The sequence below is a fragment of the Pleurodeles waltl genome, chromosome 10 (assembly GCF_031143425.1).
Source record: "Pleurodeles waltl isolate 20211129_DDA chromosome 10, aPleWal1.hap1.20221129, whole genome shotgun sequence".
Lineage (NCBI taxonomy): Eukaryota > Metazoa > Chordata > Amphibia > Caudata > Salamandridae > Pleurodeles > Pleurodeles waltl.
Genome location: NC_090449.1, coordinates 936,805,042 through 936,823,230, shown reverse-complemented (window position 1 = coordinate 936,823,230; position 18,189 = coordinate 936,805,042).

The following is an 18,189-nucleotide window of genomic DNA, read 5'->3' as shown; positions in this document are numbered from 1 at the left end:
GACTTGGTGTTGGGATGGGTGGTTTGTGATAGTGGGGTATATGTGAGTTGGTGGAGTGCTGAGGGTGAGGGTACGGGTAGGAGTTTGTGATGGCATGCAGGAATGGTGAGGGATATATTAGTAAAGGTTTGACTTTCCAGAGTTCATTCCTCCACCGACTCCTGTGAGGCCCTCAGGATGCAGAATCACCAAGACCTGCTCCTCCCATGGTGTTAGTTGTGGGGGAGGAAGTGGGGGTCCGCCGCCAGTCCGCTGAACCGCCAAGTGATGTCTTAAGACCACGGAACACACCTTCCCTCGTAGGTCGTTCCACCTCTTCCTGATGTCGTCCCGATTTCTTGGGTGTTGTCCCACTGCGTTGACCCTGTTGACTATTCTTCTCCATAGCTCCATCTTCCTTGCAATTGAGGTGTGAGGTGTGCTGCACCTGTGCTCTAAATAGCTGTGGCTCTACCCGGACGATTTCCTCCACCATGACCCTGAGCTCCTCCTCCGGTCTCTTTGCTGTGCCATGGGCTGGTGTAGGTGATGTGTGGGGTGGTGTGTATGGTGATAAGTGTGGTGATATGTAGTGGTGTGTGGTGTTTTGTGCGTGGAAGTTGTGTGGGTGATGGTGTTGAGAGCCTGTGGATGCTAGTTTGTGGATAGTGGTGTCCCTCGCTGGCCTTCTCTCTGTAATGGTGGTCGTAGGGGTTTGTGGGTGATGTGGGTGTGTGTTTTATATTGTAATGGGTGTGTGGGAGTGGTGTGTGTATTTTGAATTGTCCAATGTGGCGGTGTTTTGTATGTGTGTGTGTATTTTGAGCGCGGCGGTGTGTACTGCCAATGGAATACCGCGGTTGAAAGACTGCCGCGTGGATTCGTGGGTCGTGATAGTGTGGGCGTATTTCTGTTGGCGTGACGGTGGAGGTTTTGTTTTCACCAGTTTAACACTGACCTTTGGTGTGGCGGACTTGTGTGGGTGTCTGAATTTTGTCAGATTCCGAGATGTGGGTCATAATAGCTGTGGCGGAATTCCGCGGCTGCGGCGGTGTCTTGGTGGTCTTCTGCACGGCGGTAAGCGGCTTTTACCTCCAATGTTGTAATGACCCCCTATTTACTTGGCATTGTCCTTGGTTTGATATGTTTTTGTGGTGCATGCCCAGAATAGACCCCTAAATAATATACCATCAGAAATGTGAAAATGTTTGATGGTAGGAATTCTGTGGATCCCTTTAGGTTCCATAAATTTCACACCAATATGAGCAAAATGTGTTTTTAGGCAATGTTTGAATTATGCAGTCTTTCGGGGTAAGAAAAGTTAGTTGAATCCATGCAAGTCTGACCATCTTTGTCTCCCCGGGGTGCCTAGTTTTCAAACATGTCAGGCTTTGGTAGGTTTCCCTGGGTGGAGGTCAAGCCAAGTCTCAAAATCAACCACTATCCCCATCACCTTAAAAGGGTTGAATTTAATCTTAAAAATGCTGATCTCTCTATATTATGTTTTGGGACCATTCTTGTTGCAGCCACCAGGCTCACCCACACGTGTGGGAAAACTGAGTGGTAGGAATTTTGTGGATCCCTACTTTTTCCAAAACCTTGTGTAATAGAAGTGTGAGGAAAGTACATGTTTATAACCAAAGGTTGAGGTTCCAGGGCATTATGGACATGGAGGTAGAGGAATCAATGTAAGCCTGACAACTGACCACCTTGGACTTTCTTGGATATATAGTTCTCAGAAATGTCTGGGTTTGGTAGATTTTTTGAATGGCAGCCAAGACAGTGCCTGTATTTCAAAGCTACCCAAATGACTAAAAAGGGTTGTTTTCATTGGGAAAATGTGATATGTCCATGTTCTGTTTCGGTACCTTATTGGCATGGGACTGAGGCCTATCCATTTAAGTAGGGTACAGTTTTTATGAGGAGAGGAGTCAGGATGCTGTGTGATAAGATTTTTCTGGGTCTTCGCAGAATCTGGACCTTTCACAGAAATATGAGGAAAGTATTTGATTTTAGCTAAATGTTGAGGTTAGCAAGGCATTATGGGCAAAAAAAAGTTATAGGGACACATGCAAGCCTGACAACCCTGAACTTTCCTTGACATCTAGATTTCAGGAATGTCTCGGTTTGGTAGGTTTCACAGGGTGATAGCTGAACCATGCCTATATTCCACAGTTATCAACATTACTAAGGGTTGATTTTAATTGAGAACATTTGAGGTCTCAATGTTGATTTTTGTGGCCTTTATGTTCTGGTCACTAGTCCCACCCATCCAAGTTGGATATCATTTTTTATAAAGAAGCATGTGGAGATACCACATCATAGAACATGTTATTACTAAATGTTATTATTACTATTAATATTATTATTATTATTATTATTATTATTATTATTATTATTATTATTATTATCATTATTTCCATGTTGGCTTACAAATATAAACCATTGTGCAAAAGACACACTTAGCAAAATGCTCTTTGAATCACATGATAGTATTGATGACCCCAAATTCAGTTATCTTAAACTCAGAAATGTATGCACATTTTAACAAATGCAGTTTTCCTTTACAGTATACTTATGTTTTACATTAGATTGTACAATGTAAATTGCTGCATGGTTGGTACACAATGACAAATTGTCATAGACTGCAATTCAATTATAGGCTCTGTTTATTGCATATTTTTGGCCAACCAATAAAGAGTATGCATCCTTGCAAGAAGAAGTGCCAGATCGCTGCAACAGTATGTCAATTTTCTAATCAAGGCAAAATATTGAAACTAAAATTTCACCAATTGTTATTTTTTCCCCTCTATTATTTATTAATATCACTGGTTAGCTTTTTTATAAAAATCATGAGCAATCTACACAAAAGACCTCTTGCTAAATTGGAAATGTTGTCTAGTTATGAGAAATATATAGCTTCCTGGGTTCACATTGAGTTTCACACCTTCTTTCACCACAACCTGTATGGAAATAGGAAAAATTGACTAACAGAAAAAAAGCAAAAACTAGTTATGTTACAGCTGTGCTTGTTCCTGAAAACTGGGAAAGTTGTGATCTCTCACAGCAAACCTTCCAATGAAGCCATTGTCAGAAAAGAAGCCATATACTTTCTTACATAACACTTTTCTCCCATTTTGAAAAATAAGCCCTAAATGTAGCTATATTTTGACTGATTTGTTAGTCCCATCCAGGGAAATCTACAAAGCCTGGGTGTTATTTTAGAATCCACAAGATGTAGGAAAAAGAGGATGCAAATCTAGCCTCTATACCTTATATCGAAAAAATGTTAGGGAGGCTTAAGTGTGAACTTTACCAAACAAAAACAAATGGCCCAGCACTGGGAGGCTGGTGGGGGAAGTGGGAGAAAACACTAGCAGTCCAGTGGTTAAAATAGGAAGTAAATGTTAGTGTGTTGCATGCAACCTTATGAAAGCCTTTTATAGAGCCAAAGCATATGAGACTGATGACACTACAGTTTTCCCTGATGAAGATTTGAAGAATAAATAATTGGTGGAACCCTGAAAGGACTTTCATCTTCTCTTTTATGTGGTATTGGATGGTGACAGCTAGCATGGTTTATTTATTTACTTAGCTAAATGTGAACCTTTTGACAAAAAATATTGCACACAGAAATAGACATATATGGTTTTAAGTAGGGGACATAGTAAATATCCGTATGACATTGGGTTATTAGTAGAAAGGGGTAGAAGCCCTACTCAAATATTAAATACAGTGCTTGTCAGGGTGAACTACAAAAGTACCTAAATTAACTTGTGCTAAACCCTTTGGTGGGTTGGCACCAACCAGTTCGGCTTATTCTACTGGCAATGTGTAATATATCATGCAGCAAACAAACAGTGATAAAGTAAGAAGTAAGGGAGCAGATAGAGAAAGCAACGTGGTGTGAGTCCATGGAAGAGATAGCCTTAGAGTAGTGAAAATGACTTTAGGAGTTTTCCGCTCCTCGGTTACATAAAACTTAAACCCACATGTCCTACTCTTTAAAAACCATGCACCCTGCCCTGTGAACATTTAGGGCCTATTTTAGGGGTGACATAATTAATTGAAAGGAAGATTTAGGCTTGGCAAATGGTTTATTTTGCCAGGTCCAAATGGCAGTTTAAAACTGCACTAAAGGCTGCAATGACAGGCTTGAGACATATTTTAGAAGGCTTTTTTAGTGCAGGGGTTTTCAAACTGGGCGGTGGGCCCCTTAGAGGGTCCTCAAGTGATCTCAGGGGAGGCACCAGGCTCTGACCAAAAGAAGCATTATGATGATAACAGGCCATGGTTTTAAGCTGACTAAAATGAGCAGCAGTAAACCACTATGTAATGGGCCATTACTAACATGCTTTGTCATTTGAGTTGTAGCTGGTCTTATGTGTCAAAAGGGAAGGGACTCCAAATACCCTTCAAAACCCCCACATCTCATTATCACACTGTGAATACTCTTGAACGTTAGCAAGTCCTGCCTGCCCAGAATAGTATGTTTGGCACAATGTATTAGATTGAATTTTTAAATCAGTGACAGAACTCAACTGCAATGTTTAAATACGTCTACACATATTTCAACATTGGCAAATTAATAGACTAATTGTAAAACACTTGTAGGTGTGGACCCAATGTGTTTTCTTTTCATGGGAGGACGGGACAGTAAAATTTTTGAAGACCACTGCTTTAATGAGTGACACAAGGAGTGCTGCAACTCAGTAGTAGCATTTAATTTACAAGCCCTAGGTATGCGCATTGCAATATACTAGGGACCTATATGTAAATAAAATGTGCCAATCAAGTGTAGGCCAATTTTAACATGTTTTCAATATTGAGAACAAGGCACTTTACCACTAGTTAGCAGGGAAAATGTGCTTCCTAACCCTAAAAGCCAACACAAACGAGCTAGAAAAGTAAAGGAGAGGAAGGCAAAAATCTAGTGTGATCCTTCAGAAAGGGCCAGAATTCAACTTGACCCCTCTTCAGCCACAAGCTGGGGTAGGGTAATCAAAACCTTGATGAGTTGGATAAAACATGGACAATGGCCTTTTTGTCAGTTCTTTGCTATTCTTGTTGCTCAAATATAGATTTACCGTGCATTAATGAAAGACAAGAGGTGTTTTGGGAAAGCAGAAACAGTCTGTTTAATTGAACGCAACTGCCAGGAGAGCACATTACGGAATTTACAGAGTTTTAAGCATCTTTCTATATACTGTCTTGACATCCCTTGGAAAAAGGAATCCGGGACGAGTTACAAGGCCATAAATCTGGCCATCTGATAAAGTGTGCAGTTGGGTCTCGACCTTACGTGGACATAGCGTAGGGCGGTAGGTATCCAGCATTGGGAGCACGTGATCACTGCATGGAGTGTGTGTACTGTGTTCTGATTGGATGTGTATTCCCAATCTCATGTGGAATCTATCTTTATGGTGTTTTGGGAACTTGTACTCTTTGGGGTAAATGTGTTTTTTGGAGGCCAATTTCTTAGGACCTTTGCAGTGTTGATGCCTATTTGGGGTATCAATCTGGGTCTTTCCTGTTTTGCACGTTTGTCTGTAGGCTACGTGTCACCCCACCTGTGATCTGTCATCCAGTTGCTTCAGGCCCGGGATGCAGGGCCTGTCTGACTATGTACTTCTGGCTCGGGGATGATGGGGATGACAGGGAGGTCATGGCAGGTGGAATCGACAAGAGCAAGGTGAGTTTGTTGTTATGCTGGCACATATCATTTCATACATTGGCATTGTTCTTATGCATATGAACATTCGGAAGCTAGTTGAATTCCCCTGTCAAAACTCTCCTACGTCACCATGGGGAAACCTTCTCATCTGTGGACCTCATCGGTGAGACTCCAAAGCTTAGTTTGCTCACATGTATGTCCTAGTAGACAGATAGTACTACCATGGCCAACAAGGTGATGTGGCCCATTCCACCCCTTGGATTAGTCTTCAGTTGCCAACTCAAGAAAAATTCTACCCTGAAGGACAGGACTTCCAGGGGGAAACACAAAGCCCCTCAAGGGGTGACATACTCTGTTGGAGCTGGCCTCTCTGCAGGGTCATGCCTAAAAGTTTACCTTCACTACTCCTATTTTTGGTGAGCTCAATTTTGTTGTCCTTAGGACTCTGCAATTTAGTACTGCTAATGAGAGCTAAAGAGCTTGAGCTTCTACCTTTAAACATGGTATATTGGCTTTTACCCACTTGGACTATTTAATTTACTTGTACAGCCATAGTATTGTTGCACTACATGTGCCCAGTGCCTAAATGCTAATTGTGGGTCCATTGCACTCACTGTGCCACCCACTTAAGTAGCCCTTTAAACATGTATCAGGCCTGCCATTGCAGAACCTGTGAGCAGTTTAAGCTGCTTTTTCACCTTGCAAAACAAACTTTTTGCTAAGCCCAAACCTTCCAATTTAATTAGGGGTAGGCTGAATTTTAAATTCCCCTGGCAGAATTGGAGGAATTTAGAAATTCTGCATTACTAATGTAAAGTGGAATTACTAATACATTCTGCTGCTCCACTCTGATGGCAGAATTAATCAATACTGAACAGCACTTGACTGCAGATGCTACACCCCAATGGAAAGGAGATTATTTACTTCTTTCTGAGATGGCTGCTATGTACCAGTTCATTAGTTGTGGCCATGTTCAGTTTCAGTCTCTCTTCTCTTTCAAATCAGCACTATGGTCTGGAAGTCCTAGCCAGCTCTGTTGCCTGCCTCTTTTACAGCCTTGGCCTGGGTGTAAGAACATGTGACAGCAACAAAGAGCGAGGCGCCCAAACCAACATCGAGAGCCGGGAGCAACTGGGCCATAGCTATGGTAAGGAGATGGGTGATGCTGTTCAGGAGGGAGGGGTGCAATTGTAGGAGCTCTAGCATACCACACAGATATCACTCGACTTCCTTTTCAAATGCTTTTCAAATGCTTTTCAAATGCTTTTCAAATGCTGTTATTGGCCTGTCATATAAATAGATCCTGGGCTCGTGTATGCAAAACAATCTAAAGAATGTGCTCTCAGTTCAGTGCCCGAGATTAAGGGGTAGTACTTACTGGCTCCCTGAAGGAGAGTGCTAGTTTAGCTTTAGCACAATGCCATATGCCAGCTTAAAGAAAGCACACAGCTCCACTTTGCTTAATAAAGAGGTGCTGGACAACAATTGACCATCCTGCATAGTGGGTGTCTTCCTTCGGGCATGACCTGATAAGCTGCTTACTTGAAACACATTATTTCATTACCTTTATTTAGTAAGAAGTGATGGAACAAAGTTGTATGTTTCTGGAACATGATGCACCCCTAAAACATGTGTGTACATATGCGATTAACGTTTAATTGTGCCAAATATATGGTTCATGAGTACTGGGACTGCCAAAGCTTTTTTAGTAGAGCTCTCTCACAGTGATATTCACTCACTTATACAACATCAATGTGGCTTACAGAACTCCTTCAATGTACCTCAGCCTTGACCCCAAGTCCCAGAGGCACTGTGTGCTTCTGCAGTCTATTCATGTGTGATTTCAGACTAACTACCATATATATATCAGCTGAGAGCGGGCTCTAGTAGCTTTGGAAACAGATAATTCAGTCAGATTGACTTGCAGCCCATTTTTGGCAGGAAAATTGTAGGCCATCATGTTCTTAGATCCAGGGTCAGAGAGGAGACTGTGGAAATATGTTAGCCAAAAAGGAAATTAGGCTGGAGCAATTGAGCTGGTACTTTTTAAGCATCAGAATCCTTTGAATACCTTGCAAGTGGAAGCCTGTGAGGGAGAGATGAACGATTGAAGTTGGCACAAAGAGACATTTAGGGGGGGCACGCATGTGGAATCTCCACCACTCTGATGGTGCACTTCCCACTTTTCAGCAGACTTGAAAGAAAGTTTTTTAATGTTTTCCTCTTTTTGCTGCTCTTTGAGGGGCTTCTAGCGATTCCGGCCAAAGCCGGGCTTTGAAGGGAGGCATTTTGAGGCATTTGTGGAATCCAGAAAGAAGCCTTAAGGCCTTTTAGTCTGAGTGTGCTCATTGGAACTCAGCTCTCTAAACCTGCTGGGGAACAGAAGGCCTGCACTGACCCAAGCTGGCTCTTTCTAAGGGTTGTTACAGGCCTAAGGTGAAATGTCAGGTCTACATTCAGAGCCATGCAGGCAGGCGGCCTCCTCACTAGGGGTGGGCAGAACTCCACAGAATCTCTGTGTAACTCTGTAGAATTCTGTGGAGTGCGCTCTGTGAGTTCTGCCTACCTCTAATTTTAATACATAATTCACCTCTAGGGTAGGCCCTGGATAGGGTGCAATATATTTAAAAAGTAAGACATACTTTCAAGGTTTATATTCCCACGTAGTGAACAATCTTAAATTCGTTTTTCACTATTGCAAGGCATATCTTTCCCATAGAATAACATTGGAGTTGTCTTATTACAAAAGTAATTTCCAAACGGTAAAAAATAATACATTCAAGTTTAGTGTCTCTTGAATCATAATTGAAAATCCTAACTAATGGTAACATCGGATTTTAAATTGCAGTTTTGAAAATGCCACTTTTATAAAGGTGTCATTTTCTTGCCTTAGCTCAGTGGTGCCTCCAGGCTGTCTCTCGTCACATAACTGGGTGTAGTTGGCACTGAGGATTATGTATTCCTCTTAGACCGCCACATACCATGGGACCTTAGGCATGACTGGATGGGCCATCACTGGCAGGATTGGTGGAAGGAGCTAAAACCAGCCCCGGTTACATTTGAATAGGCTGTGCATTGGCTCTATATGAAGGGCTGCATACCCCCTGTTTTAGTCTGGAGCCAGACTAGAAAGGCCGGACATCTATGCATGCCTCTAAAAACTTCTTCTCATTTCAAATTTACAGCTGTGTATAAAAGAAGGTCCTCAGACACAACCACTAAAGTATACTTCTGGACCTATGGGTGCTCTCCAGGAAGAAGAGCTGTTGTGCTGCTGAACACCTACCACTTTGCTGGACTGCTCTCTGCTGGACTCCTGCTTTGCTGTGCTGACCTGCTGCCTGCTGCGCTCTTGCATGGTTGAGATGGACTGGATCGGCATCTCTTGAAACCAAAACCCAGAGTGACTGCAAGGGCTAGCTAGCTGTCCTCCTGATCTGAAGCCTCAGGAACATATCAGACTTCCAACAACCTTGCATCTGCACGTAGACTATGCCACCTATGAGACTACCTTGTGAAGGGGTGCTACCCCTGTTTTGGACCCCTGGAAGTTGGCTTAATGTGCTTTGTGAGCCTCTGTGGACCCAGCAAAACCCATGCATGAGCGGCACAACCCTGAACAGAATCAACACATCTCAGCTGCTCAGTGGGTTGGACCCGTTGCAAAAATCTGGATGGCTGCTGTAGATGGCATCACCAGAACTGTTGCTGCATGATGCATCCTCAGCTCAGTCCCTCACATCACTTGTGGATAGCCACCTTGACGACAACACCGAGCTACACATCAGAGCCTTGCAGCTCCTCAGAACTGGTGCTTTGGTTGAATGAGCGACACCTTCTCGACTTCAGACTTCGCATCACAAGCCCTTGTGATGGAAGCCTTAATGTTGATGCAACAGGACCGCGAACCACAACCTCACCTCATTTCAGAACCAACTCATCACTTCAGCTGTGCAACTCATCTTCATCGAGGATCCATGCAACTCTCCGCAAACCAGGGTTTAAAGTTCTCTGTTCATCAGGCCTAACTGTAGCTGGCCCAAGCTCCATCACAGTCAGCCTGAACTTGTGACTTTGTCCATTTCAAGATGACCAAATAACAACACTAGACATTTTATGCTTTTTGCTGCTATTTTTTCTAAAAATTCAAATTCAATATCTCAGGTTCTACTAATTGAATTTGTGTCATTGTGATCTTTTCAAAAAGTGTTTTATTAAAAGACACTTTATATATTACCTCTAAGTTAATCTTGACTGCTCTATGCCAAGCTACCAGGAGGTTGACCACAGGTTAATTTGAGGATTACTTGAGCCTTATCCTGACAAATAGTTTGGTTCCTACTTGACTAGGGCTCACACCCCAGTCAACAGACAACCCAATTTCTTACCCAGACTGTCTGTGCCATGCAGAAGTCTGCCTGGTGCAGGTATCCTGTCTTACATCTTGATGAAAGCACAAGCACCAGCTGTAGGTCAGAAGTTTTCATGCAACAGTCAGTTTTGAGGTTTTCTTTTGTCAGGGTTGGGAACCGCTGGTCCACTGATCCTCCCTTTGTGGACTGTCTCCATTTCCTGCCCCTCCATCTGGACCTCCATACTCTCCTTGGGAATAGTACCTTCGGAAACCTGAGCTTTCAGGTTGCCCTAGGTAGCCAGCTCATCTAACACTGGTGGCAACTCATTTCACAGGATGCAGTCATTTGGTATCTGGGAACTTACTATGACCCTCCTCTGGGTTACTTCCCCACCCCATTCCAAGGACATGAGAACAATAGGGTGAACAACATCCGACTAAAGGGCCTGGGCTACCCCAGCCTTTTCTTTGGCAAAACCAGCCTTTCCACACCCATGGTATGTACTGGCATCCCTCAGAGCAGTGATGGGGATTCCGATAGGAGTGATCAGATGGAAATGATGACTCCTACCCTCAGGGATAACATGCCTACTCTCTGAGTCTATCTCCCAACTAAAGGAGACTAGGTCATATTCTAATCTTTGTTCTGGGGACTACATCCACCTAAGTCAAAAATGCCACCCCTTTAGGGTTCCCACCAGTGAGTAGTCTTTTAGTATAGACAGAATCTCCCTGCTTGTGCCTTAACTGAGAATAATCAAGCACCTGGGTTCTTTAGAACACCCCTCATCAAAACTTCTCCATTTCTCTAAAGGGGTGTGGGAGCTCTTTCCCCCCACGTTATCCTGGGAGCTGTCTGCGTTATTTTGAACCTCCCCTTCACTCTGCTGGGGGAAACCTAAACCACCCTTCTTGGGGTCACTCCCAGGTATCTTTTTGGTCTCTCTTGTGCTGATCCTGACGTCTGGTTTCCTTGCAAGCTTCCTGAAGTCAAACAGTTTGGAACCAATTAGGTGTTGATACAACTCTGGAAAGCAATTACCAAGCATGTGCTCTATTAAAATCAAGTTATCTTACCCAAGAACATCACAATTAATTTTGATGCTCTTTACTCCCCATGTTAGTACCTTACTGGAGTTGTCAGTAAAGTCCAACCAAAACTTGTCAGACAGTTTGTGCCTGTCCCTGAACCATAACAAACAACTGTTTGTTTCATTGTATTTGATATTCTCAAATGGTGCAAGAAAAGTTTAAGAAATGTAGTAATCTGCCACAGATTGAAAAGTTTGCTCAAGCCAACTTTCTACAGTGAGAGCTGTTCAATGACCATTTTTGAATATGTTTAATTAAAACAAAGCTACAGTGAGGCAAGTGGATAATGACACCAGGTAAATCAGTGTGCTTCCCACAGTGCTGAAATTGTCTTTTATTTGCAAATTAAAGTTTAGGATGTCACTTTAGGTACAGCACATAAGAATGTCTAGAATGGCATGGTCAGTTCAAAAAGCAAAATAGCTATAGCACTGCAAAAATGTATAATCTTCACTGTGTTTGGTGCTGTGATGTGTGTTTATGGGGCGTGTTCATGTGTGGTCATAGAGCCCACTAGACATGTTAGAAGGGAAAGTGAAGTGAGTGATGGGGACATTGAGGTCGTGTGTAAACTGTGCATCCAGAATCAATTCTTTGTGCCCGGGACATATTAGATGTAACCAATGTATTTGTCCAATGTGTTCTATGGCAAAAAAGCAGGGTGCAGATTATGTCCAGAGTAAAAACCCTTTCTTCAAAGCTCAATGTATTCAGCAAAATGGCATGCAGTGTGTGTTCTGTAATCTCTTTAGGTGGGATTAGGGAGTTGTTGAGGGTAACACATTGCACCCAGAACAACCTGTTGATAGCCAGCAGGTTTGTACTAGGGTATCCACATTTTTCCAGGTCATTATGGAAATTGTCTCCAGTCCTTAACGTGCTGCTATTATGAGATCAATGGAAGAAAACAAGATTGCCAAACCCAGAATGCATTAGGCTATCCCACCACAGTCCAGGAATGGAAAAAAATGTCTGCAATCGCATTTGGGAGGTGGTCACTTTGCTTTGCATTGTGGTTTCTGGCTTTTACTAGAGCCCACAGTTTGTGCCAAGAGTAAAAAGGTATGCTTTGGGCATTCAAACCGACCACAGTTACGTACAGGCACGGCCAGAGTTTATACTTTATGCTTAAGTCTCACTCGATTGGCCACAAATCCTATATGGTATTTTCTTTCCTTGGACAGGGACCAAATGATAACTATGCAAAGCCAATCAAAATCACAGAAAGTGTAAAAGGGAAGATATATTTCCTCTCATAGAAGATAAATAAAACATGTTATAAAACTCAGTTATTTTTTCCCTCAAAAGCGTGTGAATAGTGTCCTTATGTATTAAGTATTATAAACGTGGTTATTTCCCATTTATTTTGAGCTGCTCATGACCTTCCATATGATGCAGCAGAAAGGGCATGTCAGTCATGCAGTGTCTGCAGTCACACTATGCTGTTCCCTGATTAACTGAGTTGTGTGCTCTACAGCATTAAAGAGTTGATGAAAGCATAGATGATGTATATGAGGGAACGGCAGTGCTATGAGGGGAGATTTATTTAATTATTTAAGGTGTTTTCCAGCAGGAAATGACTTTCAATAATTTCAAAGCAATGATGGGGGGAAACAGATTTATTGTTAGAATGGGAAGTTAGTATCGAAATGAGCTGAATGATTAACCAAATTCAGCACAACCTTTGTTTCTAGAAGCTCAAGATGAGTCTGGAAAGTTCAATTTTCAGCTTCCTGAACTAAATGTAGTTAGGCTTAGCTTTTAGGCCAGGGTTAATAGCTTTCCACAGTCTAGATCAATCTACATCCAGCACTCTGTCACCCTGTTCCATATTCTTGATGAACCATTGATTATTATCATTATTATTATTATTGTACACCAGATTTGCAAAGCGCATGGCTACCCAGCAAGGGTTTTCCAGTGCTATGCTCCTCCAGATAGCGCAAGTCATGCCATGACTACACACGAAATCAGAACAAATATGTTTTCAACTGTTTACGGAAGATCAAGAGAGAGTGACACGCTCTCATGGAATTCCACAGCTCAGGACCTGGATAGGAATAGGCGCTACCTTCTTGATGGGCTTTCCTCCATCTGGGAATCATGGCAAGGTTGGAGTTGCTGGTGGCTTCTATGGTGACACCAAGGATATGAAATAAATGGGGCCAGAGCCTGAGCTACATTTCTGCATGTAGCATAATGCTTTAAATTGCACTTGACATTCAATTGATAGTCATCGAAGATCATGAAAAAGGCTGGCTGTAGATGTCAATTTAGAGGGGTGCACTAAAAGTCTTGTGGCTGCAGCCACTTGAGTAAGATCTTCGGAATGCCTAGGTAAAGAATATTTCCATAGCCCAGTCTGGAAATAATCATGGCCTGAATCACTCTCTTTGGGCTTAGGCAGGAAGAAATCCAAGAGTTTTCCTAAGTCATCTTAGCATTCTAAAAATGATGGATGCAACCTTGGAGATGTGATGGCTCATAAGCAGCTTGTTGTCAAGCCAGAAACCAAGATTCTTGACAATGGGCGCTCGAGATGTAAGTGCACCCAGATCCTCAGGCCACAGATGGGGTCCCCAAAGATGAGTCTGGTTATCAAACAAGAGAATTTTAGTTCAGTCATTCAACTTGAGGGTGTTAGCGTTCACCCGAGTTGAAACCTTTATAAGGCAGATATGCAGAGTGTCAGCGCTTTGGTTCTCCTGAAATGAAAGGGAGACCACATTCTAGGTGTTGTCAAAATATGAAAAGCATGTGAGACAACAATTTTCCGCAAGTGGCCTTACATAATGATTGAATGTGGTCAGACTGAGGGTGGAGCCCTGAGGCTCGCCAGACGATAATAGATAAGGCTTTGAGCAATGCTGTTGCGCATGTATTAGGAAAACCTACAGGAAAGAACTTAGCCAATTCAAGGCCTTGCCCTGCACACTCATCTCCTCTAATCTTTGAAGAAGTATGTCATAGTTAACTGTGTCAGACGTGGCACTAAGATCTAAATGAATCAAAGCAGCAGTAACACCTTTTCCTAACTGGCACCTTAGATGTTCTGTGATGCTGAAAAGAGCTGACTCCTTGCTATGGCCAGCTCCAAAACTTGATTGCAAGGGGTGGAGCTATTTAGTTCAATATACACCGTAAGTTGCTTATTCACATTTTGTTCAGAACTCTGGTCAAAGGAGGCAAGAGAGAGATTGGCCTAGTATTGGTAAAAGGGTCAAGATTCAGCTTTTTCAACAGGGGTATTACCATTGTGTTTCCATGCATTAGGGATGCCCCTTTTTGAGGGTGGTGCATTCAGAGGCTGTGTTGGCATATCCAGAGACTTTAGGGCACGTTTTTTCAAATCTTTGTAGGTGACAAAAAGGGCTAAAGGTGAGCCTGTTTTGGTAAAGTTGAAAAGCAATTAAAAAGTCTAAGGCCCTGATTTATACTTTTTGGTGCAAAACTGCACGAACGCAGTTTTGCACCAAAAAGTTTAGCACCGCCTTGCACCATTTCTGAGCACCAGGTGGGCACCATATTTAGGGAATGGTGCAAGCCAGTGCAAAGGGTAGGCTAGCGTAAAAAAAAAATGATGTTAGGCGGGTGGGGCTGACGGTATGGAAGGGGTTTTGCACTAAAAAAATGACGTTAGGCAGGTTAGAGGAAAATAAATGACTCTAACCTGCCTAGAGTCATTTTCTGATGCAAAACTATCCATACCACATGACAGGAGTCATGCCTACCACCCCAATGGCCAGCACAGGGGACCAGGGTCCCCTGGGCATGGCCATTGAACCCAGTGCCATGTAGGGGAGCCCATTTCAGGGCCCTCAGTGACACTTTAAAAAAAACAAATACTTACCTGTACTTACCTATATTTACCTGGGATGGGGTCCCCCATCCTCTGCTGTCCCTTTGGTGTGGGTGGAGGTGTCCCTGGGGTCTGGGAAGGGCACCTGTGAGCTTATTCCATGGTGTTCCAGCATGGAAATAGGCCCACAGGTCCCCTAACGTATGCCCTGACCCAGGCGTTAAAGAATGGTGCAAAGCAAGCTTTGCACCATTTTTGATCCCTCCTTTTGCCGTGCATGATTTTTGCACGGGAGGATAGATAAGGTGCTAGATGCCCGGGAATGCCTACCTTGCATTTCATTGAAGCAAGGTAGTTTTCCGCAGGCAAAAAATGACTTTAACTCCATAATTTTGGCACATGTCTAGTGCCAAAATATGGAGTTAAGTTTGCACCAGATTTGCAAAAAAAAAAAAAACGCAAATCTGGCGCAAAAGAGAATAAATATGCCCCTGGATTTCCAAAGGCATAAAGTAGCAAAGAGCAAGACAGGAAAGGTAATTGACCGCAGTGAGAATAGTGCAAAGAGGAAAAAGAAGCCTGAGTGTCTGCAACTTTTTTTGAAAAAAAAAGAAAAATCAGTAATTTGTCACACTGAGGTTGAGAAAGGGAGACAACTGGATCAATATTCGTGAAATCTGACAGTGTTTTTACTACTTGAAAAATGGTTTTAGGGCAATTTTGTACCTAGGTTAGTTTTTTAGAATAGAAAGAGACTAATATAGCAACTGTTTTATGACAGTCTTTAAGAGCCAACATATACTTTTGTTTATTCTCTTCACATGAGGAGTCAGACTCTTTCGAAGTGTTTACAGACCTTTTTACAAGGCATCATTAAACCATGGTTCTGCAGGAAGGGTTCTGTGATGCTCCACATGTCTAATACAAGCTAAAGAGCCAAGCGAGGACAAAAGCCAATTATCAATGATAGTTGAGCCTGATTCTACTGATATGTTCACTGTTAGGCGATTTGACTTAAGAGTGAAGTTCAAAGAGGAATTATTGTTTTGACCACTTAATAGCAAATGAGAGCTGGCCGGTCATCCCATACACAAAATGCAAAAGGGATACAGAGGGGAAAAAGGAACTGCATAAGTAGCAGCTTAGTTAATGAGGTGGAAGTCCAGGGCCTTAATTTACTCTCAGAGTGGAAGCCGTTTTGCAGGTCAAATTATCCAAATGAATGTTAAGATCAAAAAGAATAGTAAAGTTATCATATTTTAAAATGAACAAGAAGAGGGCCTCTGAAATGCAAGTACTTCATTTGCCAGCATGCCCAGGAGGGCCACAGATTAAGGCACCAGACAGGCAACAGTTGATATTGAAAAAGCAAAAGCAGTCAAATTTAGTGGGCATGAAATGGCACTTCGGCATGATTTTGAAGTCGGTTGAGGGGAATGCTCTATCACAAACATGAAGGATATCCTATCCACTGTATTACAATCCCATTCTATCCAATGGGGATAGTAATATGGTGGACAGGATATCAGTCACATTTGTGACAGAGTATTTCATCCGCCAACTTCTAAACAAGCCAATTAGTCTGAGCTTTAAGAACTTGGTGAGGGCAGGGGACCATACAATTGTAATAGGAACACTTTTCCCTCACAGTATCTGGATTCCATGAGGAACAACAAGATAGTTGTGTTTTGGAGTAGAGAGCTAAAAAGTGTGTGGCAGTGTAAACCAGCCTATCTGAAGTTAAAGGATCAGCATCTCTGGCCCTGTGTCAAGGTCAGGATTGGGTGGGTGCAGACAGGCATGTCTTTGACAAGCCAGTGGTGCACCCACTGCAACTCCACACCACAGCTGTGATTAAATATACTGGCTGGGAGCAGGGAAACGGCTGTGAGACACTAGAGTGCTCTGTAAAATGGCCCAATAAGATAGCCGCTAATTAACTGATTATTCCACCAAAGAGTGAATTGCACAAAAGGTTTGAGTGATTTAGCAAGTCCCTGCTCCCCAAAAGATTCAACAAATTCAGTTTTCAGTTTGAGCAATCTTGATCCAATTGGGAAATGAGTGGAGTTCTCTGATAGGGATGCTTTGAGGTGTTAGTTTCTTCAGATACTCGGTAGCTTAGTTGATGGTGCATGTCAAGATTAGGGCTGAATGTATAGCCTAATTTTTGAGACTCAGCGACCATAGGGGAGCGATGGTTTAAACCCGCTCACTCTGAGTCCATCTCAAGCGAAGGACTGATGGCAGAGCTATCAGGAGTGCAGCTTTGCATGCATTTGTAGAATGGTCTACGTGAGAGGGGCATGCTGATAAACTACATTTCCCAGACATTAATAAACTCTCAGGAAGTTTGGAAATGAAGCAATTGTCTTGGATGTATGAATATAGCATGTTTCTTTGTCCATGGCACCTTCACTAGGCAATCATGAAACAATGTTTCTACAGGAAGGATCTTGTTAAACTAATCTAGAAATGCCTTTACAAAGCAAAGTTGCTTCCTTTGGAGTTGTTTAAAAGACATTGGGAATTCAGAGAAGTCCTCTGGAAGTTAAGTTGTGTGTTCTAAAACAATTGGAATTCTTGAAACTTTAATATAAACTTTTCTTTAAAAAGTGCAGGGTTGTCACAATATACATGAGGTCTATATGTGATGCATCAAGAAGGATTCTTAAGTCAGTATTGAATTTGAGTACATCACTCCCACTGGATCCAGAGTACTAGGTTAGGGACTTCTGAACATGGACACGACATTGAATGTTATTTTGGCATCTTCTAAGAGCCAGTGATGAGCATAAAGCTTGAGGGTGACATGATCCTTCCGGCAAACGTTAACGCAATGTTTTTCTGCCTGGTGCTGAAGTCCTTGAAGCCTGGCAATTTATTTTTTGGGCAGATGAGACTAGATGGGGTTTTACTAGTTTAGGTATTCAGGATTCTGGTCAGTTCAATCTATTCATGGTGTGAAGTAGTGGAAAGGCATGTAGAATTTTTCTGAAAAGGGACAGGTGTCTATTGGCACTCCTTGTCAAAATGTTAATCTGTTAATACAAGGTGAGGTTGATGTCACAGAAACTTCCCAGGTTCCCCACATTGGATGAGCTCAATCGAGATGTTCTAAGGTTGTAGAACACTTGAATATGAGATGTAGAATCTTTGATTACAGGGGTTTCGTTTTTGCATTATTCATGAATAAGTAGGTCTCATTGAAACACTGGCAATTATGGCCCTGGTAACAGGGGTTGTTTGCCAGATTCTTATATCCATTCCCAAGTAAGAGCGAATATAAGT